General features: G+C 40.9%; 2 protein-coding genes across 7 annotated transcripts in view; one reads left to right on the forward strand and one right to left on the reverse strand.

Annotated features, from left to right (window-relative positions):
- frmpd2 (FERM and PDZ domain containing 2) overlaps positions 1–3,980 on the reverse strand; it is a 40,822-nt gene extending 36,842 nt beyond the window's left edge. For 2 of the 3 annotated variants that reach the window (XM_036142476.1, XM_036142475.1), the window contains exon 1: positions 3,730–3,979. The gene's annotated coding sequence lies outside the window, so the exon portion shown is untranslated. Of the gene's footprint in view, positions 1–3,729 lie in introns of all 3 variants that reach the window. The other variant, XM_036142477.1, reaches the window with a different exon arrangement.
- Positions 3,981–8,765: 4,785 nt separating this feature from the next.
- mapk8b (mitogen-activated protein kinase 8b) overlaps positions 8,766–25,955 on the forward strand; it is a 40,230-nt gene continuing 23,040 nt past the window's right edge. For 2 of the 4 annotated variants that reach the window (XM_012869242.3, XM_012869241.3), the window contains exon 1: positions 8,766–9,080. The gene's annotated coding sequence lies outside the window, so the exon portion shown is untranslated. The remainder of the gene's footprint in view (positions 9,081–25,955) is intronic. The other 2 variants (XM_036142478.1, XM_012869243.3) reach the window with 1 other exon arrangement.

Raw genomic sequence — 25,955 nt, forward strand, 5'->3', positions numbered from 1 at the left:
GAGAAGCGTAGAGCCACAGGGAGAGTTGTCTGCATTGTACATGGCTTTGCTGTAATCCCTCATACTGAGCAAGCATGAAGCGACCGTGGAAAGAAAAACTCCCCATTAACGGGAAGGAAAACCTCCAGCAGAACCGGGCTCAGTATGAACGGTCATCTGCCTCGACCGACTGGGGGTTACAGAAGACAGAGCAGAGACACAACAAGAGAGACAAAAAAGCAGAGAAGCACACATTGATCCAGTAATCTGTTCTACATTAGATGGTAATAGCGGGTGAGCCGTCTTCTCTGGATGATGTCACAGTTAACAGAACGTCAGACCAGGTGTACCTACTATGAAGAAAAAAGAGAGAGAACAAAAAGTTAAAAGCTGAAATGACGAGAGTCATTTCAATGCAATGCAATGCAAAACTGGAGAACAGTAGAACTCAGTAGAGTAAGAGAAATAGACCCTGATATCCTCCAGTAGCCTAAGCCTATAGCAGCATAACTATAGAGGTAGCTCAGAGTAACATGAGCCACTTTAGTTATAAGTTTTGTCAAAAAGGAAAGTTTTAAGATTAGTCTTAAAAGTAGACAGGGTGTCTGCCTCACGGACCAAAACTGGGAGTTGGTTCCACAGGAGAGGAGCCTGATAGCTGAAGGATCTGCCTCCCATTCTACTTTTAGAGACTCTAGGAACCACCAGCAGACCTGCAGTCTGAGAGCGAAGTGCTCTGTTAGGAACATACGGGGTAATCAGAGCTCTGATATATGATGGAGTTTGATTATGAAGGGCTTTATACGTTAGAAGAAGAATTTTAAATTCTATTCTTGATTTAACAGGAAGCCAATGAAGGGAAACTAAATTGGAGAAATAGAATCCTTCTTGTTGATTTTCATCAGCTCTCGCTGCAGCATTTTGGATCAGCTGAAGACTTTGAAATGCATTTTGTGGACTTCCTGATAGTAAAGAATTACAATAGTCCAGCCTTGAAGTAACAAATGCATGGACCAGTTTTTCAGCATCACTCCTGGACAGAATGTTTCTAATTTTAGCAATATTCCTGAAGTGAAAAAAGGAAACTCTGGAAACCTGTTTAATATGGGATTTAAATGACATGTCTTGGTCGAAAACAACACCAAGATTTTTTACTTTATTACCAGAGGCCAAGTTAATGCCATCCAGATGAAGTGATTGATTAAGAACATTTACATTTTGCTATAAACATTTTAGCAAAGTAAATGTAAAGTAAATCTGTTTTTACAGTGTTGCTATTAGTGTCCTCACAACAGATGAAGTTCCTGCTATGCTGTTAGGATCTAGACTATTCTATTCAGACTGGATGTCAGTAGATTTGAGAGGCACCCTAGTGCAGCCATTTTACAATCAGTGCCGGAAGTTGACTCCAGACAGTTTGAGCATTTATTATTCTTTGCATATTATGCGGAGACTGAAAGAAAGTTAAGGAAACCTAAACTTAAGCAAACATACTGTATATGGAAATTGCAAATGCACAAGTGGTTCTAACAATATTGGTCACTTTCCATGCATTTATCATTTAATATTTTCTCAATCCAGTCAAGTAACTTCTTAGAAGGATGCCAACACACTAGTCCATCGAACTTTTATGTATGTTGAGAACAAAAACAAGGATGTACTATGTTACAAAGTTCTGAACAATGATCAGCTTTTTTATGCAATGAAATGTGCCAGTCTTAATTGGAATGGCCTTTTCAAGGATTAAAAAGCTTCCTTATTCTGTGCACCCCCCAGTTGGGGGCTAGTGCCTATCTCCAGCACATAATGGGCAATGTGGGGCATGCCTTATGCTGCTTGTTGCCATTCCATCATGAGGTAATACAGAGACACAGGGTAAAGACAACCATGCAACATCAGACTCCTCTGAATGGAATTTAACGTGCACGTTTTCAGGTGATGGGAGATGTTCCTGGACAGAGTCCATGCACGCAAACAAAAAGAGTATATCAGTACAAGCCTAATGTATGAGGAGGATTTATTAAAGAGGGAAAACAGGACACTGCCATTCGAAAGTTTTTGAATTAGGTTTTTACATTGCTCAGTTTTTGTATTATTACAGTTTTTGTTTTATCAACTATTTGAAGTAGTTCTTATGTTTTAATGTGTATTCCGAATATTGCAAAGCTCACTTCAAGGCTTACCTGTTTTGGACTTGCCTTTGAGCTGTTTAAAACTATTGCAGACTTACAAATGTTCGGTTCCCTGTTTATACTTGTTAGACATTCACAAGACTTTCAAGGTATAGACATTGGGGTTTTCAAGATGTGTTATTGATTTAGGGATGACATAACTACAAAATCTTTGGGTCTCAAATTCAAGGTCATGGTGCCTGGATCATTTATTGCTGTCCACGTACAACTTCCTCCCCAATATGTCCTGCAAATCTCTTACGTAGATCACATAAAAGTGAAACAAATAACTCAAGAGGGTCAAACATGAACATATGGGCAGGATTTGTTGTATATCTGAAATGTAATCTTTTGTTCAGTAATTAAGAATGACCATCCTTCTCTGAGCAGGGGGATAATATTAGCCTGAGTTGTTTTGCTATTTTTAAGTCTTTAACTTATTTTATTATGCATTAACTGGATGTACTGTCTTAGCTGCTGCTGACTTGGCTGCCAATCGACAGAACACTGCTTCACATCCATTTAATTCTCAGGCTTTGGCGTGTTGACAGCTGGCCAAGAAACCCAAGCTCTGTTAATCACGTTATGGGCACTATAATTCAAATAAGATCAACCAAAATATCCTATCGGCAAAGTAACAACACTGGACTGTCCAGAGGTCCATGATGTGAAGTCACATCACAAAAAGCATTACGGTTTAGCCTTGCATATTATTACTGGCGTTAGGAGACATTTTTTGTTTGAGACATAAATCTTTGCAGATGATACCATGATATACTAAAAGGACCTGTGGGAAGCAAAATGTCTGCACCTTCTTCTGGTTTGACCTTTAGGTGTTGACTTCTTCAGGCAAGGTAGTGTGAACAGTGAAAAAAAAACCTGGCAGACATTCCAGATCTGGTGGATTACTGTGTTTAATAAAGGAAACAGCTCCTGTGTGAGCAAAGTTCAACATTTGTTCCAGGTGATTTATTTTTAATACGTATGGGACACTTGCAAACACATCTGGTGGGAGGTTATGTTAAGGTACCTAACATGAAATAGACCTGTTGTTATAACTAAATAACCATGAATTAGAACACACACATGGATACGTATCATGGAAAATCTTTGGATGTATTTCCGTGACCAGAGGATAAACAAACACCATCCTGTAAAAGCTCACTATGCCACTGACTGAAGAGTAAAAATAAATGACATTTTCGTGTTTAGTTTCTGTTTTATGAAACATTTCACATTGATATTATGCGCTGAACCATTAAAGAAAATTCCAGCTTTTGTTCAAGCAATAACTGGTTTCACCTTGCAAAGGAATTTGAGTAAAGCTATTTGATGCCTGGCTCAGTGGCTTTTGTATAACTGACTAGTTACACAGTCTGCCATAAAGATAAAGCACCTGGCGGATCATATTTAAATAAATGTATGCACGCATCCATATGTATATATTTACTGCTATCTGTGGCCACATCACACAGCCATCCCTCCATTTAGAGCAAGTCTTCCTCCCCACATGCGCTGTGATGATAAATGTCCCACCCTAAACCCACTTCGCAAAGTTTCCTCAAGCTATTCAGCTTACCTTATTTCATCGGGCACCTGAGAAGATTGTCTTTATGTTCCTCCAAACATCCGCCACTTTGAACTCTAATCCTTCTTCCTGTTATACACCCCCTGCTGCCATTTCGCCCACCTCTCCCGCGTCCCAGCGCTTCCGTCTGTCAAAACAGCTCATCAGTCAATTGTCACATCAGCACGATGGTCACAATCACGTCCCCCCAGGGGAAGAACTAATCAGCTTCACAGCATCATTTCCTCTGGACTCTCGTCTAATGACGCCATGCGCCGCCTTTTCTGGAGTTTTCGACTATTTTTAGCTGAGGGGAACTTACTGTAAGAACTTAATTGGATTTGCAGGGCAAGCCGAAGACAGATGGGGCAGCAAAGGACCAATCCACTGTAGGCAGGCCCGTGTTAATCTGGTGTTTTAACTACAAGTGATAAGTTAATTGCCCCGCTTTCTGACAGAATCTATAAACACAGGCAGGATTGTTTGCCATTTCTGCCCATCTGAATAAATCACTGTGTTTTATGCTTTTCTACCAGAGATAGTCATAAAAAAATTATACCTGAAGCAAAACTATATATATACCTAAGGATAGAATAGTCATAGAACATAAAATACGCATAATAAAGTAAAATAACAAGGGAATTGTATTCCTTTAATTTGCTGCTTTTTCTGATGTTATGTAATACTGCTTACATTTCAGGTCACTGGGTAAAAACTGGGGCCCATGTCTGTTCCGGAAAGTCAGTCGGCCATCGTCCTGCAGGAAACACGAGCAGTTCCTGTTTAGTAGTATACGTACAATCACTATGAGATTGAATGATTGCATCCATGTTTTTTTATATCTGTTTGACCCTTGCAGAGCTGCTGGGGTCCTAATACATATCTCCAGCAATGGGTGAGATCAATGTGAAGAGGATTGTCAATAAATTTGGGTCTTCTAGTGATACATTTATATTCTTTTACAGCAGAGTGACCACACAACATCAAACACAATGATTTTCAACAATATTACAGCTTTAACTTTATGGTGCACTTAATCCAACCCACAGCAAGGTCAAAATTACATGTAGAGGCTAAAAAGCATACTTATTAATATTTGATTTAGTTTCTCTTTTAGCAAACCCTAGTACACAGTGACCACAATTTTGTAACTACCAACAACTTTTGTAAGAATTTAGAGACCTCATTCGAGTTGCGTGGTTTCCTGGTTCAGACCTGGTTCTCGGCCCACAAACTTTCATCAGGCACCTGGAATAACTTTATCCGTTCCAAAACCAATTTTGACGGCAATTTTGGTTTAAACCAGGGGTGTCAAACATACAGCCCGCGGGCCGATTCCCGCCCGCCGAACCATTTAGTCCGGCCCGGTGGCTAAATGCATTATCATTATTCAACAATTTTTATTTTTTTATTTTTTTCAGTGTCCTGTCTGGCAATAAGAATTGTTGTCTTAATGCCAAAAAGAGCTCATCAGATTTGACTTTCACAAGTGGAGCAGTACTGCTTTTGCCATAGTGCTCCGCTTGATTTATGAATGTGGATAGTTTTATTATGATTCATGCGGGGAATATCTTAAATTATATGGACACTACAATGGGAAAGTAGGAGAGGAAATGAAGAACAAGAAGAAGAAAAGAAATGGTGAAAGAAAGAGAAGAGACAAAAGGAAGAGAATGATAAAACAATTATTGAAAAAGAACATGTACTCTGTTTAATTGAAAATCTGCAGTTCCTATATTGTCCACGAGGGACGCTGTGTTTTAATCATCAGATGGTAGCACTGAGCTTCAGATGTGGAGAATTGATTTTAAATCATTTCTTAATTTTTATCTGTTTGATGTATTTTGTCATGCAGGACAGGGTTTTTAAGTTCCACAAAATGTGAATAAACGTTTTTCAACATTGTACAATCACTGTGATCAGTTCTTATGCATAATGCACAAGTAAATGTTTAAATGAGTAAAAGTATTGTTGAAATTGCACATACTTTTCTTAAAAACGCTGAGGTTATTCATAATATATTGTGTAAAAGTGAAATTCATTTAATATAAAAATCAACAACAAGTCCACTTTTATTAGTTCTATTTAATCTTGCAATGAGTTTACTCGTGTGGCCCTCTTGAGATCAGATTAAGCTGTATGCGGCCCCTCAACCAAAATGAGTTTGACACCCCTGGTGTAAACCATTGATTTGAGGTGAAATTGAAAAACTGGTAACCCTTTTTTTCATAATTCCATGCACCAGCTCCACTGGAAGCCAAACAATCCTATAAAAAGAAGCTACCACCATCCTTGACACTCGGTACGGTGTTCTTAGGTTTGAAAGCCACACCTTGACTCCTCCAAATAATTTGTCGTCTTACCATTAACCTAAACACTAATCTCACTGTTCACATATATATCTTCTAATGGTTGTTATGGAGACCTAACGAGCCCAAGAAGCCACCCTTTGATACAATTCCCAAGTTCTTAAAATATTGTAGCACTCTTTGGTGTTAGTCAGTCCAATGCTGAGAACTGTGGAGCAAATCTGGCAAACAGAAACTACCTTTCGAAACAATCAGGATAATTTGGGGGAAGGAAATAGGCAGCAACCTTGTCAAATTAAAATATACTCTGGGCACTGCAAGGCCATGTAGCAGAGCAGACACACTATATTGAGGCTTCGGTCATCAATGCATCTGTTCCTGTTTTGTTCCCAACCCTGGGGCATTTACTGTCTTTCCCTTCTCTTTTCCGTCAAGCCACTACTGCCAGTAAATCTGAAAAAAAAAAATATTCCAGAACCTTCACTAGCACTTATTAAAAGATTGAAGCGAATGTACGTTGCTATTTAAGCCTTTAAGAGTTCAGACTTGACAACAACAATACTCAATGTAGTTCCAGCACAAATCATTCGAACAATCTTGAAAATGTGACATGTTGTACTGAGCAGGAGACACGACTCTTCAAACAGTCATTGACTGATGGAAACTTCCCACCGGACCTTAAGCAATCCTCTCCACTCCTCCTACAGACTCTGTAACTGTGATTTTTAAATGAATCCTAAATTGGAAATCAGGGCTTTGGAAGATTACCATACACCTATCCTTTTTCTCCAGAGGCCTGGTAGGATACTTTTCACATCGTCTCTGGATCAGGACAGGAGAGGCATAAGAAGGATGACAGTTGTAGCCTAAAGCTTGGTTTATGCTTGACGCATCCGCAAGGTCCACACGCCACTCCTTGGCCACGTTACATAATTTCAGCAACCACAGCCCAACGTCCGCGCTGCCCAAATTTTCCACACTGCACACCTAGGAAATTTTCCAACTGGACAAACAGTCCGGTGCAGAAAAACAGGATGTACGAGCAAACGCTTCTACTGGTAGGAGATTCGCCATTATGATTTGGCCCGTAAAGATCACCGCCATCAACAGATTGTGAACAATTCTTGGAGAGAAATTGCTGTCACTCTTGAAAGACATGAGATGGCTTTTAAAATGTTGGAAACAACTACGTTTTCTACTCCTACGCGTAGTGTGTCAAGCATAAACCAAGCCTAAGCCCTGGATACGGCTGAGTATTGTGACTCCTGAAACACGCCAGCTGCACTCCACAGCACGTAAAAATCTCCTCATCACTATTGAGCATTGTTTGCTTTGCAATTCTCCCATGGCTGAGGTTTCAGCAATTGCTTGCCCGCCTTTTTCTACCATCTATTGATTATGCTTGGCGGCAGCAGTCTCTAAACAGGAAGCATCTTTAGCAGTCTCCTTTTGTGGCTTTAGCTTTGTTTTGAAGGCTGTCACTGACTGACTCACTCCTGGACAACTGTGAAGTCAGTACACAGCCCCCTGGGCCAGGAGTTCCCAAAGTGGGGGGTTGCGACAAGATTTGATGCTGAAGTGTTAAAACGGTTATTACTTTATTTATGAAACCAAACTATGTTTATTTATATACCAAAGTATAACCTTACAAGATACTCAACATTCCTCATCTGAACACAGAGGGGAAGGCTGTACTTTTAGCAAAAGTTCCTTAAAAAATATTACTTTATCCTTGTAATTTTATGACTATTCTCATAATTTACTCCACCTCTAAAAATAAATAAATAAATGAATAAAAACATAGCCAAAAGGGTGCCACTAATCAGTCTGTGGAACTGATATTTTGGGGGTTGCAGACTGAAACGTTTGGGAACCCCTGCCCTAGTTACCTGACTCCGCCAGATAGATTTGCTCCGCATATCCATCTGGAAACCTTCCGTTGAAGTAACTTTGGGAAGGGGCGAAAATACTGGTTAGCTGATTGGCCTATGTTGGTGATAGACGGGCCAAATGAACCAATCAGATTCGTCGTCGCTCGTAACAGAGCGACGACGAAAACACAACCACAAGCCAAGCTACTCTTGCTGCTGCAGGTAAAGGCTCGTTAGCTCAGCAAAGAAATACTCTGTAATTCCGATAAAACTTGCTCGATAGCCACGCTAACGCTAGTTTCATCGGCTGAAGCCGCCATGCTGTTAAGACTGAACTGACGCGCTTCCCGTTGCGTCACATCTCAACCCGCCTCAAAGCCAACGCTGATTGGACGTTCGTTTGGTGAACGGCTCCAAATTTTCTTCAACGGAGAGTAGCCAGACTGATCTGCGAGTGAAACCTTGAAAACTCGCGAGATCAGGATGGTCTCACGAGGCTACTGCCCTAGGCCATAGGTTAAAGATTTTTCATTGGTTCATATTCATTGGTTCACGGAACGCTTGATAAATCAGCCTGCCTGTATTGAATGCATACCTTAGTTACGTTTTTTGAATTAAATTATTATTTAAAAACGGTATTTTCTAAAATTCCATATTTTCAAAAGTAACGTCAATAATAATTAACCTTGTATGTATGTGCTTTTGTAAAAAAATAAATAAATTGAAGACCACGCCCGAGTTTTCTAATAAGAAAAATAGAATTGGCTTATTATAAGTTTCAAAGGCTAAATAAATCTGTGCTTTCTCGTATTTAGATAACACGTCGCGTGCGACGTCACTTTCAAACGTTGCAAAACAGTTTCTTCCGGGCGCTCTTGAACGTCCCCCGGCTCTCATTGTGCAGCCGAGGAAGCATCGGAAGGTTTCGACGACGTCGGTATGAAATGGCAGAAAGTGGCTGTGTCGCGGAAGCACCGAGATTAGGCTACGCAGGAGCTGCACATGTTTGTTGTGGTGACCCCGGCCTGCTGAACTGAGCGCTGACGGGAGTGCTTCTGTGGGGACGAACGCGGACCGAAGACCACCAGGATTTCCTGCCTTATAAACCCCGTCCAGCTTTGCGTCGGAGGGAGGCAGCAGGCGGCGGCTGCAAGTCGACACTGCTGCTACTAACCGGAGAGGGGTGAGCGCTGCGTTCAGGTTTTTCTGCCTCTCTACTGCGTGTTATGATCAGCCGTGGGGGAGAGGGATGGGCCGAGAGGGGTTGCTTTAAACGAGTGTTAAGTGTGGCGTTTAGGCAGAGCGGCACAGCGGGCAGGACAGGTCTGGCCTAAAGGCGAGAAGGCAGCCAGACCCAGGGACTCTACAGTTCCATATTCACGATGGCGCTACGCACACTTTAGCACCGTCTCGGAGCGTAAATAAGCCCCGGGTCTCGTTATTGTCCACACAAACGAGCACAATTTCCAGCTATGGCGGTGACCTCCGCTCGGTGCTCATATAAACCCAGAATAGCAGCCTCCATGTAAACACCGAGCACCAGTTGTTGCCTTTGAATACAGCCTGTTTCCAGCTAGCATCAAGTTGACTGCCTCAACTTTGAATGTGACTTAGCTCAGTTGCTACCCTAAACACTGCGACGCCGTCATCCTGGGAAATTAATGAACCGTCGGAGGTTGTTTGTGTGTGCGTTTTCCGCATTTTCTGACTCAAAACCTTATTTTTGTATGTAATTATTCTGTAATAAGTCGACCACTTAATAAGTGTGTGCGCTTCCTTAATCCCAACCCTATTTGATTTGCGATTAAGGAAGCACACACTTATGACGTGGTTTGCTTATTACAGATTAAATAGGGTTATAGCATGATAATTTAAAGCCTGCAACATAATTTTTTAGCAATTTATTCCAAAAAATAATGGAGACAGGAATTGGGTCCAATTGGAGACCCAATTCCTGTCTCTGTTATTATTATTATTATTATTATTATTATTATTATTATTTGAAAACAAGGTTATCATGCTATGATAACCATATTTTATTTATCTTATTTGTAACCCTATTTTATAATGTTTAATAATGAATAATAACTGCCTCCGGTTATTGCCATTTTGTGATATGGGCCTTAAGGGCAGTTGCCCAGGGCGGCATTAGAAAGGGAGGCACGCACCAGATACACAGAATCTAGCTTATGTCAATTGCGTCGCTCTCTCTTTTGCTTTTATCACAATGGGGTTTCGGCTCCCCGTGTCTGCGGCTGACAGTGAAAATGCCTTTTTTGTTTTCATTCAGGGGGCTGGTGATTATACCTTTTTGTTGTTCCTATCTTTATAGCGTAACACAAGTACGGCATACAGGAAATAGCTGAGGAATTAGTCAGGTTATCTCCTTTGGTAGTGCCCTGCAGTCAGTTGATTTGAAAACAGCGTTGGCTAGTTTGCCTTCATGGGTAGTGCTCCCATTGTTTCCAAATGGTGGCTTTAATTTTTTATAGTTTCACTGGTAGTTTTTCCAAACTGTCCATTTTTGTAAGGGTAAAATGATAGTTCCCCTCTCCTAGGCAGACGACCAGCAGTGTTCAGCAACAGCTGGATGAGTGGTAGCGTTGTACCTGCTTTACATTGGATAAGGGTTACTCAAGCACTTTCTCTGGCTTCTCTTTTAAAAGGACTTTAAACCCAAAGGGATGATGGGATGGAAAGTTTAGTGGTTTTGAAGCCATACATTTTTATAACCTTGGTATACCTGTAGGAAATGATTAAACCCGCAACATTAATATCCATCTATGTGTCTTGCAATTGGACTTTTCTCAGGTTGTTCATTTGCGACCGTTGAGCGGATGATCAGAAGCTGAACAGTCCAGCCTGACTGACCGGTAAACGCACCGTCACGTAAGGACCACCAGGTTGCTCTGATAACCACAGTCTTTGGTGCAGAAGTTGTCACCGAGGGAAGAAGACACAAACGTCTGAGCCGTTTCATTTTAAATTGACCTCACGTGAAGCAGAGCGATATTAGAGCAACTTCATAGGAATCTGTTTTTCCTACGATGTAGGAAAGAGAGAGCTCAGAGAGAGCGAGATTTTCAGCAGATAACAAGAAGGCTAAACCAAGTACAAGACAGTGGTTCTGTTGTCTGTGATCTTTCAACCTCAGGATCTACAGTCTTTGGGGAACGCACAGAAAAAGTCCTGTTTTAGTAACACCAGCTGACTGCCTATAGCTAAAATAAGTGCTTTTGTACCCTTATTTTTGATAAATGTAAATAAAAAAAGTAAAACATGGAGATCTATTTTTTTGTGACCTTATCGACGTGGGTGTCCTAAATCACTGCTTAGTTTGCTTATCCCTTGGGCCGACTCTGTCGATGGTCTTCTGGACCTGGAATCAATGTGCACATCTTGTGTAGAATGAGGCACAATGCTTCAATGAGCAGCGGACGGCCCAGTCCTTTAAATAAACCCTTGAAACTAATCAGTCCAGAGCAGCGAGTGTCAAGTGAAATCATTTGACTTTATAGTTGCTTATATTTGTCAAGATCCATCGCAGGGTTTCAGCTTTTGCCTCGTCTGTGTTTCCAGTAAACGCATTTTCGAGCGAGCGGGTTTTAAACGCCGCGTGTGCTGTCCGGCCCTCGCCCGATCCGTTTGCAATAAGGACCCCGAGCGTAGGAGAAACGAGCAACGCTGCGTGTCGCGGGTTGAGTGACGAGTCGGGGAGGATCAGGCTCCGGTCCTCCCCGACTCTTAGCTGTCGGTGCCTCCTGTTCTGCCGTCACTGTGCAAACACGTTTGAAGCACGCTCCTCGGGTTCCTGCTCAAATAAGACATCGGCTTTTAGAACAAGGTACATCCGTGATCAAACAGCTGGAGATAACCTCACTCTTGATTACAAATGAATGTTTTTACACATCAGAGAGTCAGAGAGTATTGCTGTGTTGTTGTACTTCAGTTATATGGTATTATTGTTGTGGATTTTCATCTTTAACCCACGGGGGGAGGGGTTTCAGTGATCATCTGTGGACAGCAGGTCCAGGGTGTGGGTAAACTGTTGCTTTTCATACCTGAACCTGTGTGGTTACAGCTGATAACAGTCGTCTCATCTGCCGAGTGCCACATACTGAACGTCTCGATGAGCTCTGACTGACCATGGAGGGCATGCGGCTATTAAGTCGTGACATCGTCGTAGGGTTGTTCGGTATACCGGTACTAATTTGGTACCGCGGTAGTATACTACATTTGGATGGTACCGGTACTTGCGGCGCTGCCTGCAGCCTGCATCCCGCCTGCCTAGCGAAGGCGAGGCATTCCACTGTTTCCAATGAATCCCACATGTGCAAAGCTGCCGCTGATGCTGCCCCGGTCTACAAAGCGGGATGTTAATATGATAATTTTTGCACTGAAATAAAGCCCTGCTTGAAGAGAGCGCAGTCTTTCCCCTGCGCTAAAACGCTCAGCCCGGGCTGTGTCTGCAGTTTGTTTGAGCTCGTCACGTCACGTCACATCTTGATGACTATATCGAAGCTTTCTTCTCGTTATAGAAGCTTTTTTTTGTGGTAATGCCACGACTTTACTCTTATATCGTCATATCGTTTATTCTGGCAAAATTATGACTTTGATCTCCTAATTAAAAATTGTCTAAGTATGGCCCGATCCAAGCACTTTCTGTTAGGGCTGGATGATAATTCAATAACGATATATGTCAATCAATAGACGCATGGTTCAATATAAAAAACGGGTCAATAAAAGAACAGTTCATTCTAGCCTATCACGTAGGTTAATACTACAGTCATTGCATCCTCCCAACCAATCACAAACCCAGGAAAGCTCCATCAGCCTTCAGAGAGCACGTGTTCTTTTTTTTTCTTTTTTTAACACTTTTCATTTTCGTTTTTTAACACTTTCGTTTCGTTTTCGTTAAAAGTTGGTTGAATAAAGAGTTGTGTTTGAATCCATCTGTTTAAAAATAGCTCATTAAGCAACAGCATAAAATGGCCAGGACTGCACCTAAAATGTATATTTTGATTTTTTTTGATAATTATCAATATCGATCAATATGATTTCTATTTTATCAATATGCTTTTATTCTATATCGTCCAGCCCTACGTTCAGTTCGCACATAAAAGAGATTTTGCTGCTATAGTCTCTAGCTTATTTTCATTTGAAATAATTGTATTTGTTCTCATTGTTCTAACTTGCAATTCAATTAAATTTTATTTATATAGCGCCAATTCATGAGGAATGTCATCTCAAGGCACTCAAGGCACTTTACAAGGTCAACTTCATTGGACTTTGTAAACTTAATACTTATTTATCCACACTGACTGTTCTAAAATAGTTTTGCAATAAGAAAACGTTAGTGTTTTGAATTGTTTTTTATTTTATCTATTTTACAATTGATACAATTAGAAAAAGCTTGTCTTTGTGGTATTTTATTTTATTTACTGATTGCCATGTTATTGTTCTAAGATTTTTTTATTTATGTAAAACCAGTATTGATATTTTTTGTTTTCTCTTTTAATTTGAAACAGTATTGAAAAGTATCGGAATACACGTTGGTACTGGTACTGATACCAAAATGTTTGTATCGTCACAAAACACCAATCATCTCCCTAAAGTCTTAGTTTGTGAAGTCTACAGAGATACAATTATGACATTTTAAAGAAAAATCTCAGCTTCTCATGTCCGAAATATAAGGTACAAGATAACAGTATCTGTGGTTTTTGCTTTCTTTCCATCTTTCTTTCTGCCTTAGCTTAACCTTGAGGAAAAATACCAGGGTTTCTGGGTCTCGTGTTTTAAAAGAAACGTTTTAAATAAATATATGTAACAGGGTTTGATTGCTTTTATAAGAAACAGTAATTATTCATATAGATAGGAATAGAATAAAAAAAGAAGAATAAACACTAGCTAAATATATCAGTAGTTTTCAAGTTCTTATTGTTGTTATTGATGTCTTGGTGTTATAGGATATTCACATTTTTTGCTGTTATTCCTTTTAATATAGCTACACAAGTATAACAAGCTGATATTAGCCGGTCAGTTAGTCACTAGTCATGCTGCATACAGTCTTTGGCAACTGCAGCTTAAACCACATTAACTTAATAAGAGTTATAGAAAGCACTGCTTCAGTTTTCACTCTATGACCTTCAGTGCTTTTCCCGACTCAAAATATTTGCAAACGCACAAATTCGCAAGGGATAAGTTTAGCTTTCTTTCAGCCCAAACAGGTGGGGGAGGGGTTGTGCAACTTTACACTCTGTAAAAGTTGGAGAAAACTGCTCCCTAAAAAGGATGGGTTCCATTGTAATGTCCAAAGTTGCAATTGCAAATAAAGATTATATATAAAATATAATAGAGTATTGTTATATTAGGTAATCGGCCTATGCCTAACTTCAAATGTCCCCATAGTGCAGTTTCTTTCAATCCCTTGTACATTGGTCAGTTTTAAAATGACTGCATATAGGCACAGTTTTGGTTTCATCTCTGCTCATAGCATCAGCCTCTCTGATTATAGTCAAAAAACTGAGTCGACCGGAGGACTCTGTCACGATATGCGCAGATAACCCTAGAGCTGGTTGATTTATCTCAGCATCTGAGTGATGCCGTGAATAGCCGCAGAGCCCCGCTGGAGACAGATCACCTCCCAAGGGAGAGTGAGTGATGGACAGCCGTAAAAGGGGCGAGGATCTGGACCAAAGCGCCTGTTCTGGAAGCCACGTGTAGTTGTCTTGGACACAGTTATCAGCTCATTTTCGCCTAGCTCTCAGACGTCAGGCCCCTACAGATTCTCAGAAGGTAGGGTCACAAGAGCTGTGTTTAATGGTATTTCTGTAACTGGGGAATATGTTTTATGTTCCTTTTTTTTATTAGTGTTTTTATCAGTTCTGTTGACCTTTGACCTTTCCTTCTGGGTTGTGATTGGATAGATCAAGTCTTGCGGGTCACCTCTCAGGTGTATATATAATGTGTTTGTGCTAACAGGCAGAGCACAGTTGGCAACTGAGCTGCTTCGTTTATGCCCACTGCAACCCTTGGCAGGCAGCGTTTTTCCTTGGGATGCTGAGCCTGACACTTCTCCTGGATCTGCATGTACAAGAGAGCACATTAACATGGCTGAAATAATCTCTTTATAAGAGATAAGTACAACTGCAGCTAGCAAATATACAATCTTAGCGTCACTGATGTTTGATTTTGCGTTGTCACGTCAGAAGAGGCTCCTGCGATACATTAAGCCGACAGTTTTTGCATCTTGTTAAAAAAAAGGCTAAATGTGATATGAAATGGTGTTATTTTAGGCGAGGAAACACGCTCCGGCTGAAACATTTGAAAGGTTAAAGATGCTGTGAATGTACCAGAAAAAATCACAGCCCTTGACATGACCACACAACAGTTTACTGCACCATAGCCTGACACGGCAACATTTCAAAATTGTCGGCCTGAGAGACACCTCACATAATGCCCAAAGGTCCTAGCTATAACAGTTTAACCCTTACGGCGTGTGGTGTCCAATCGAACAACGAGCACAACACACCGCACACAAACAGATTTCACACAGCAGCATTCAGGTGTCAGACGCGAATCTCGAAAACCTCTCAGGATTAAATGTGAGTTTAGAGTGAATAAACATGGACAACAAGGAAGAATAATGGCGATAGTTTGTGGACTAATTTTGACAGAGGAAAAAGATTAAAAAGGTGTTGGTTAAAGAAGTGGAGACAGTGCAAACAGTGGCTCTACGTTTGCTACGCTGTGATATAGATTGGCCAGCATTTACTGGCTAATTTGGACGCCATGATACAATATTTGGTGGTTCATAGCATTTCAAAGCCTATGCAGTGCACATTTCTACCAAAAATATATCCAGCCAATTGGATGGACTTTCACTTTTATTTAGTCTCACAAGTAATATAGATTTTAGTGACCTACACTACCAGTCAAAGGTTCGGACTCACCTTTGTCATTTAATGGATTTTCCTTATTTTTATGACTTTCTACATTGTAGATACATATTGAAATAACTCAAAACATTGTGTATATTTTAGGTTTTTTTAAATAGCTCTCCTTTGTTTTGGTTACTGCTTTGGTCAGTCTTGGCCTTCTCTAGATTAGCTCTATGAGGTTAGTCACCTGAAATGGTTTTCCTACTGTCTCAAAGGAGTCCCCAGAGATGAGAACTCAGTTGGTGAGTCCAACTGACTGATAGTGTATATGCTATAGCTAGCGGAGATCATCAGACCTCTTTGGTCTTCCTCTAGGTCTCCTGTCTGGCAGTTTCAGCCTCAACATCCTGCTACTGTACTTACTTTCCCTCTTATTCCCTCTTAAACCACCTCAGTCTGGCCTCTCTGGCTTTTTCTCTAGAACATCTAACACGAGCCCTCCTTCTCTTGTGCTCGTTCCTGATCCTCTCCATTCTCTTCACTCCCAAAGAGAACCTCAACATCTTCATTTCTGCTAGCTACAGCTCTGCTTCCTGTCTCTTTCTCAATGCCACTGTCTCTGAACCCTACAACATTGCTGATCTCACCACCGTCTTTTACACCTCTCCTTATATCACTCAACACACCTGACGCTTTTCTCCAATTCCAACCTGCTTGGACACGTTTCTTCACCTCTTCTCCATCTCGCAGTTGCTCTCCACTGTTGCCCCTAAGTACTTAAAACCCTCAACCTTCTTTATGTCAGCTCCCTGTAACCTCACGGCTCCACTTGGGTCCCTGCCATTCACACACACGTAATCTGTCTTTCATTCCTCTCCTTTCCAGGGCAAAGCTCCTATTCTCTCTAAACTTTTCTCCCGTCTGCTCCCTGCTCTCACCGCAGACACAATGTCATCTGCAAACATCATAGTCCATGGACATTCCTGTCTAACCTCGTCTATCAACCTGTCCATCTGTACGGCAAACAAGAAGGGGCTCAGAGCTGAGCCTCGATGCATTCCCACTTTCACTTTCAACTCCTCTGTAACATCTACAGCACACCTCACCGTGATCTTTCAGCTCTCATAAATGTCCTCCATCTCTATATCTGCTACTCTAGACTTCCTCATATAATACCACTCCTCTCTCTGCATCCTGGCATATGCTTTCTCTAGATCTACACAAACACAATGCAGCTTCCTCTGACCCTCTCTGTTTCTATATCAACATCCTCAAAGCAAATATTGCATCCTGTCGTACTTTTCGAGACAAAAGTGGAGCTTTCTGGAATGAATGTGTCCTGTTACATCTGACCTAAATCAGCTTTTTAGAAACAGACCATCATAATGACAGTCAAACATGGCGTTGGTAGTGTGAGGGTTTGGGGTTGCTTTGCTTCCTTAAGACCTTGACTATACCTGCCATAATTGATGGAATCATGATTATTGTTCTCTTCCAGACTAACCTGCGGAAGAGTGTCCAGGCATCTGTACACAACCATAAGCCCAGTCACACTTGGGTTATGCGCCAGGACAATGATCTAACACACATAAGCAAGTCTAACTTTGAATGGCACAAAAACAAAACAATGCTTTATTTGGGGTTACACCAAAAAAGGTAACTGATATTATGAACATTATGAACGTTGTTTTTCTGTTTAGAGTGCCATTAATCGCAGTGCCAATAGTGTATTTCTCCTTGAATTATTTTTTAAGTATAAGTACTGTTGAAGCACTAAAGATGAGTCAGCTTAGTATGAACACATAAACACATGCATACACAATCAGGATGTAGGTTATTTATAGACAGGTTCAGGCATGCAGTGCTTAGAGGAAAGTGGCCATGACTGTACCAGTAGTAGGTTAGAATTTTATTGTTGTAACAAAAATATTTTTGACAGTAAAGTTTGTAGTTACTCTTTTGTAGTATTTTATATTGAGGATGGATGAACTGATTACTTTAAACCAGGACTCAGACAATTACTGGCCTTCTCTGTGAGATTTCTAAAAGGACTGAGGAGGCATGGGGAAGTTGAAATCAAACCACTGCTTACACTTTTTAGCCACCACCAAGTGTGGCAGTGACTGTGTCGCAATGGCTGGCTTATGTAACTGTTAGCTGGCTTTGCAGGTCTAGGACCACACCGGATCATAATACTGGCACCACAGGCTTGTGCGCACCAATTGCCTTAGTTGTTTATCCGAGACAAACCAATAGTTTTATTGAGTTGTCTTAGAACCAGTTAATCCTCCTTGATGAATTTGTTTAAGACAAGCTATTCATTGCATCTGGTTGGTTTAGTAACTTGTTTGTACCAGAATTAATCAAAGTACATTCTCATCCAGGTGCTCAATACCCAGATAGTGCACATATCTGTGCCCGCCAGGTTTTAATACAATACGGTGAGGAAAACCCTGCCATGATATTTACGCCAAGGCTCTCCTACCTTTAGCATTTGATGTGTACATAAAGCATTGATCTGATTCAAGGAAAAAAATGATTTTCCTAAAAACGATTGTTCCATTGTTTAAGTTGTCACCAGAAAAAAATTTGTTTTGTCTTGGAGGAGTAGCAATTCAACTGCACGTCATACATACACTGCACACAAAATGCTTGGAGATAATAATTTTTTACAGTATCTTTAATAATCCCTTACACTATTTAGATATGATGGAGTAGAAAAATATGTTGCTTTAGGTAACTAAAGCTTTCTATGCATCTGATATTGAAGCTCACGTACTTTTATCTCCTGCTAAGCCAAGGCGCCTTAGATTTTGAGACGTATTGAATAGTTTTGAGATAGGGACATCACTACTTAGAGACTACATATATACCACACTTAGGAACCTCTGCTGGGGAGTTTGTGCAAGTGCTACTCAAATACTGTTTCAATGAAATGACAATAACACTACATAAAGGCATACTACTGTGTACAAATGCTCTGTGATAAAGATTCTCTCGCCTCAGCATGCCGGATGCTTGAAACTAAAAGTAAAATTGGCGGCTTGTCCTATTTTCTGCACTCGTAGTTAAAATGTCATTCTCACATGTCCAGTTGATCTACTAAACATAGAACAAAAAAGTAACACACCCCGTCCTGACGCAATATTACACCGTGAGTTCCACACCCTCGATCCCAATACACAGAACAGGAGTGTATCAAAAGCGACACGCACTTCTTGGATATAATGATGATGATAGTTGTGAGGCAGTAGATCTTCCAAAACATCACATACTCACATTTAGAGCCACGTTGTATGCATTTTTTGATATGCTAACACATGCAAGACAGGAAGCTGTGACTTTAGCGTTTATCTTTATTTTTATTGTAAAATTTTAAACGTGTGTCATTTTGTATGCTGTATTCACTAAATATTCCCACACTATAGACCAGTTCATTGTTATTGTTTTGATGCAGGTTTTTCGTGCATGCGCGCCGGACTGGTTGGCAAAAGACGAACACAATGGCGAACGCAAACAAAGGAAACGACGAGTTCTCCACGTATTTTTCTTCTTTAGATAACGTATCACAAGATCGTTTTAAGAGTAAGTTGATGGTTGATGGTATCAGATTACCAGATCCACACAGCAAAAGCCTGAAGGGACGGAGCGAGTCTGTGAAATGCTGACCAAGCGCTCCGTACCACGACATATACAGCTGCCTTATAAACACGGCAGGCCAGTACAGACGAGAGAGCACGAAAGCCCCTGAAACCACTGGACGGCTACAATTATTTTATATCAGGAAAAAGGCTCCAGCAATGACCGCGACGCCATGAGGGATTAAGCGGTCAGAAAATGGATGGATGGATGTTGTTCACATGTTTGTAACAGCACAAAGCGGCGTCGGACACAGGCCGCGTCTCAGCAGAGGAAGACCCGCCCGGTAGGATAAAAAAAACATGGTTTACTATGGATTATTTTGGTGTTTTTGTCTTGTTAAAATGGGTGGGGGTGTCGGCGACATTGCAGCGTAAACACAGAAGTACTAGCGCCCGTGAACCGGGGCGTAATGGAGCAGCAGCAGCTGCTGTCTGAAGCTGCTGCTAACAACATCAGCTACCTCCCCTCCGCCGCTATTTAAGTAGAACAATGACTAGAGCAGAATTAAGTTGTATTTACCGGAGATGAAGTGTAGACTGCAAATTCTGTTGTAGAATGATGGCTCCCCCAGTCCATTGGGAGTGTCTGCCTGCGCTCTTTTCATTGAAAATATAAATTTTTTTTCTTCGTCCTTCCTCCTTCGGTAAACGACAGAAACGTACATCCGACGATTTGGAATGCCTCTCTGTGCAACCGGGAGCACAACAAGTCGTAGGCATTGTTTAGATTCCAAAAATAAACGAAGTAAAAGTACGCTCTAAATCACCCGTTTTGTCATGTTGTAGACGAGAGCAGCTCTGTTTTTTGCCAACCACAGTGCCCGGATGTAGCGCTGACGTCACGCGTGAACTACCCTATTGGCTTTTTAATATGAAGTTGGTTTCCTTTCACGGTTTTGGTTCCTGCATAAACTTCCATCTCCTTTGTTTGCTACAGGAGATGACAGAAACTGCGTAGCAAAGACATGGGTAAAGATTAGGAATAGACTTGCATCAGGTGTCATTAGAGGATGACTGGTAGGAATAAGGTATGAGCGTCCACATGGGTTCATTATGCTGGAATATTCTGTCCAACTGGGATGTATTCGTACAGCATTAGAAGTCAGCAGTTGCTACTAAATCAGTTGTGTGTATAGAGCAAAAGAAACAGGACATCAGGCCTGTTGTAGCTCTAATACCAACAAAGTCTGTGAAAGGTGTCCCTGATAAGAATGGACAAGGACTGTTTTTACAGCTGTTGCGTTCTTATCAGTGTTTACTCATGTGTACGCCATTGGTTTAACTAAACACCCCACAGTTAGCCTCATTCTGTAGGATAAGATGACTGTGTTCCGCCTCTTTAGTGATGTGAGCACATTCTTCTTCTCGGAGCCTCAGGACTGTTTCGCTTAGATGCACTTCTTATCTGAGACGAGGTGAAGATGGCAGCAGCGAAGGGGGAATATGATGCAGATGAAACGAAGCAGAAAGCATCAAACATCTCTTGGAGGAAAGGAGGAGGCAGTAACCGTTTCTAACCCATACTGTTTTTATTTTTTTCTTCTTGTTTCCCGTTACTACCACCAACCCGCATGGGTTTTATAGGGGTTTCATTCATCGACCAACACAAAGTAGTGTTACAATTATTTATTAAAAGATCATGATGATATATGGTTTTCACTTTTAAAAGCAAATATATTAAGAGTTTGGCATGCATCTGTATTAAGTTCGCTCTAATTTAACACATTGCTGAATGAGCTCTTAAGTTTTTTTTTTTTTTTGTGGGGGTGGCTCTACCAGTTATGCTCATCTTGAGACTGGCATTCATCTTTGCTAAACCATTTAAGCATGTCAACTTAAAGGTGAACTGTCTAAACAGAATTTGAAACAATTCTTTAGTGAATTTAGATCTCAATTTTGACCTGGCCATTGTGACACATGTATTTACACTAGTCCTGTTTAGTCCACCTTAATTGGACTCTGGTTAGTTTGCATAGAAAGTTTGGTTGGTTTGGGGAAGTGTGAATGCGCAGTCGAACTATGATGCGGACGAAAAAAGTAAACTCGGGACCACCTCAAAACATACTTCTTGGCTCGGTTGAAGTGAACTCTGGAGCGGTTTGAATACATATAGGAATGCCAAGCAGACCAGAGGCTGCTCAAATAGCAAGAAGTGGACTACAGTGCAGGGCAATTTGGGTAAATACAATTGTAATTGAGCAATAATACGTATGAACCTACTCATATTTTGTAATTACCTTGCTCATTGTAAGTGTGACATCAGTTCAATTATGCTTGATGTGCCCCAACTCACATGCCACCGCTGTAGACAAAGGCGTCTCCAGCCTTTTGTAAAATATTAGAATCTCTGTGGTCTTCTGCCCGTCCTCCGCTCGAGCTGAGCCCACTGTTCAATTGTGCTTGTCTGGCACCAACAAACAGGCTTAAATCGGAGGTAACCGGACTTTCACTCAGTTTTTGTCACGCTTGCCAAACACAGCATGGCAATAAGACGGCTAATATCAGTAGCCATTCCATTTTGTTTACATTTTGGCAGAAAAGGAAGCTGTGCTGTGTTGCTGACCAATGTCTTTTCCTCTGTGTTTCTTGGTGCAGCGCGAATGGTCAAAAGGTTTGGTATATTTGGCGAATTGCAGTGTGAAAGCGAACTTCACCAGCTGAAAATAAGCAGTTTGGTCCCTAATCGAACCCTGTCTACCAGACTATCAGGTGTGAAAATGGCCTTAGTCTCAACTTTTTTTGCAGCCTTTAACTGTTTTTCTTTCTACGAGGTTTGGCCTGTAATCATCTGTCTTTCATTCAGATCTGCCATTCTTGATGCAAGAGGCACAGACTCAGGTTTTTTTCCTTTCTCCATGAAATCAGTTGTTTGTAATGACAAAAAATGCTTCCTGAAAAGCTTAAAGTGGGCAAATAGTCCTTAGGATCTAACGAGACTCAGATACAAGTCTCGTTAGATCCTAAGGACTATTAGTAGTCCCTTTACAAACGATGCAGATGTGTAATGTATGAATTATCACCTCAACGCTCCATTGTTGACACTCATGCCCACAGTAAATACTATGGAAAAATGTTTAACCTTCTAGTTACAGAGCTGTGCAATCTGCATTGATGTCCAACCAGACGCTCCTTGAGAAACTAAACTGTGCAAATAGGCATTACTAGTAATGTGTTTTTAATATGTAACAGACCAAGAACTAGGAAGTGATGCTGCCACTACCATATTGCATGGTTGGGGATAGTATGGTCAGATTAAACTACACAAAGACAGACTCTTATTTGCTATTTAGGCAACTTCTGAATGCAATTGGCCACAACAGATTTTGCTGGATGATAGATTTTTCCTAAAAATGATCGTAATAAACCATATTATTGACATTTGGACACATTTTTCAACTAATATGAGAATAGCATAGTTACGCGAGCACACCCTCTTGAGATACCGGCTCAGATAGATAAAGCGGGTGGCTGTCATCATTTCACTATGAAAAAACTCCCACACTGCAGCGGTCGCGTTAGGCTTTGACACCAATTCCATTTTCCTTTCAAACTAGTGTTTGTCTGGCTCTCCCTCAAAAGGCTCTTATGCTAAACTCTGAGCATGTTGCCTACCTGACACGGGATGTAACTCCTCCTTCACTGAGGAAACTAGAAGGGAGGGGTGAGCAGACACCGATGCACCGTACTGAAACCTTTTGTTATTTACTCTCAGCGACAGGAGAGGGAAAACAGGGGTAGCATGTATACACAAATTGTTGAGCTTATTTTAATAATCACGTGATTGAATTTATTGTGCGATTAATTGATTTATTGCTTATCGCCACAGGCCTAATCACAGGAGCTAAATACTGTACAAATGTTTGCCCAGATCTGTAAATCTCGCAACTGAAAGAGGGAAATGAGTGAAAACCACGTATTATCTTCCTTCCACTTCACAATCATGCACTACGTTTGTACTGCTCTTGTCACATAGAGAATTTGACATGAACAAAATGTCTTCCAAGATGTACTGTATGCTTACAATGATCTGAGAAGTGATGCACAGCAATCTCTGGCAACTCACCTTTGGTAAAGCTGGACCTCCAAGAGAAGTTTCCAGTGCTTGTGTTCTAATGTAATGAATCTTTTCAATGTCAATTGTCTGATTTTCATCATGCTGCCACTTTCAGTCGTTTACTTCCCGCTCGAACTGCTCCCAGATTTGGCTCAAGTTCAGATAAACTGGTCCGTACACCAGTAGAGAGGAAAAACAAGTAAAGAATCGGGTACCTATGAATAGAGGGGTGGGAAAAGAGGAAAAGGCTTGTACGCTAACTGATGGTGAAGGGGAAGAGGTGGGGTAAAATAGCTGTATTCAGAGAAATCAGCGCACAGCCTATACCTTTTAGGTTCACTGCTCCAAGGTCTACTAAAAATTTGTCATCCTCATACCAAGCATGAAACCCTGCTTCCTGTCTGCCTCTGCCTGGCTCCCTGCTCCATTACCCTAACGTTTAGATTTCACGTAGACTGCATATACACATCATCTGGGTTATATCATATGATGGATTTCAGAGGCGCAGTAATCGCTCTAATTGATGCAGCTCTCTTTTGGATTGTATGCATGGCCGGCTTGAGTTTCTGCCATTTCAATTAGTACTTTATCTGGCGACCGTAGGCTTTAATTGAGCCTATAGGAGGAGACTTGCGTTTCCACGTTTAAGATTGATCATTTTACTGTAATTCGCTTTAAGGAGCAGTTGAATCCACATAGGAGGAAATCCATTTTAATGTGTTAGAGGTGAACAGATAGCCGCTGTTGCACCGATTGTGTCCTTTCGTCAAGCTTCAGGTTTTTGTAATATTCTCACCTGCTGATTTTTCCCATTAAATTCCCTCCAAAAGTAAAACTGATCGCAGACAGACTTTCTTTTCTCCAGTTTTGAATTTATATTGTGACAGATTACAGGACTTAGTTCTTCAGACTCTTACTGGCTGCTGTTGTTTTTTAGCTTTCTTTGAGGTCTGACCTGCTGATTCAGATTTTTCTTTCTAAGGACAAACTCATTCGTTTGAACTTTGTTTTAATTCGGTGATAAAGGGTAACAAACATCGGCAATAAAATGAAAACAAAAATGCTGATATGTTGATGGACGCAGTATTCAGTCAAACAGAAAATAAAGAAATTCCAAATATTGGTCTTGATCAAGTCCTTTTTAAATAATGAGTGATGAGCCTGACTAAACTCACCTCCCGATACTTGTACTTTCTCATGGTTTATCCCGACCAGTTTTTAAAAATCACATATTTCCTTTTATTAACGCTGCATCTTCCCTTACACTCCTAAGCTTCTTTTTTTTCAGCTATTTTAATGATGTTCAGTGAGTGCCTGTATCGGCTTCTGCTGCTTCCTGTCTGTTTGTGTCATGTAAGAGTGGCTGTCTGCTGCAGAGAGAGGACAATAGAAAGCAGCCCTAACTCACTCAGGTGAAGCTAAACTTTAACAGCGTTTTAGAAACATTTTCGGTAAGTTTCGTCTACTTGCAATTACCTGGAGTTACAGTGAAATCACGAGCAGACTTTTCAACAATTCATATCAAATCCGAGAGGAGCCTGGTATCAATAGCCTAGCATTTTTAATGTTGTGTCTCCAGGAATCAGACCGTAAATTGGAAACAACTTACGGTCTGATTTTATTCCCCGTGGCTGTTGCACAGCAGTATGTTCTGAGAACTAAAACTAAAAATCCCAGAGTACCGTTTGAAAGACAGCGGGTCTGTGTTTGCCCTACAGCGGTTCCAGTCTGGGTCTGTCAGGCCCTGTGCAAAAATACTGTCTTTAACAACAACAGGCCAAGAAAAAGAAACGCTGGAGGAATGTACGGGAAACATATTGATGCTGTTTTTGTCCTAATCAGCGCGGTATTTTTCTGAATTAGAAATTGGTAAATAAATATCCATCCATGTTTGTTATCTAATCCACCCATCCCAGGGATTTCCCACCATTTGTGGCTAAAACATATGTGCAACAATCCCTTTCTATATATGCGGCAAACATGTTGATGATTCATGAAACAGGTTAACGAGGTTAATGTCCGAGGAATTTTTTAGAATTGAGTTCTTGGATTTGAATCATAAGGATCTTTAAGTCTTGAATTGAACTGACTCCATCTTACAGACACCCTGTATTAAAGATGATTCGCTTTGTGAGGTACTGACAGAGAGCTTAGGAGACACATACCACTCATTCAACAGCCGCTGAGACTCAGCTGGTAGAACAGGTTTTTTGTAGTTTGTTGTTTTCCGTTTTTCCTTCTCTTCAGAGCCAACAAACCTGAATGCTTTAAAACAGAGTGGAATTCTACAGGTTACCTAAAAAAACATCCCAGTAATCGACCAAGAAATCTAGAAAAGTATGGGTTTTTATGATTGTGCTGTTGGAGCCCTATGATGCGCTTTATATGTTTCAGGGTGCTTTTACTGAAAATTAATGGTGTTGGACAGGCGTACCGTCCAAGTATGGACAACAGATTGAATTACCTGCATAAATTATTCTAAT

The sequence above is a fragment of the Fundulus heteroclitus genome, chromosome 10 (genome assembly GCF_011125445.2).
Source record: "Fundulus heteroclitus isolate FHET01 chromosome 10, MU-UCD_Fhet_4.1, whole genome shotgun sequence".
Classification (NCBI taxonomy): domain Eukaryota; kingdom Metazoa; phylum Chordata; class Actinopteri; order Cyprinodontiformes; family Fundulidae; genus Fundulus; species Fundulus heteroclitus.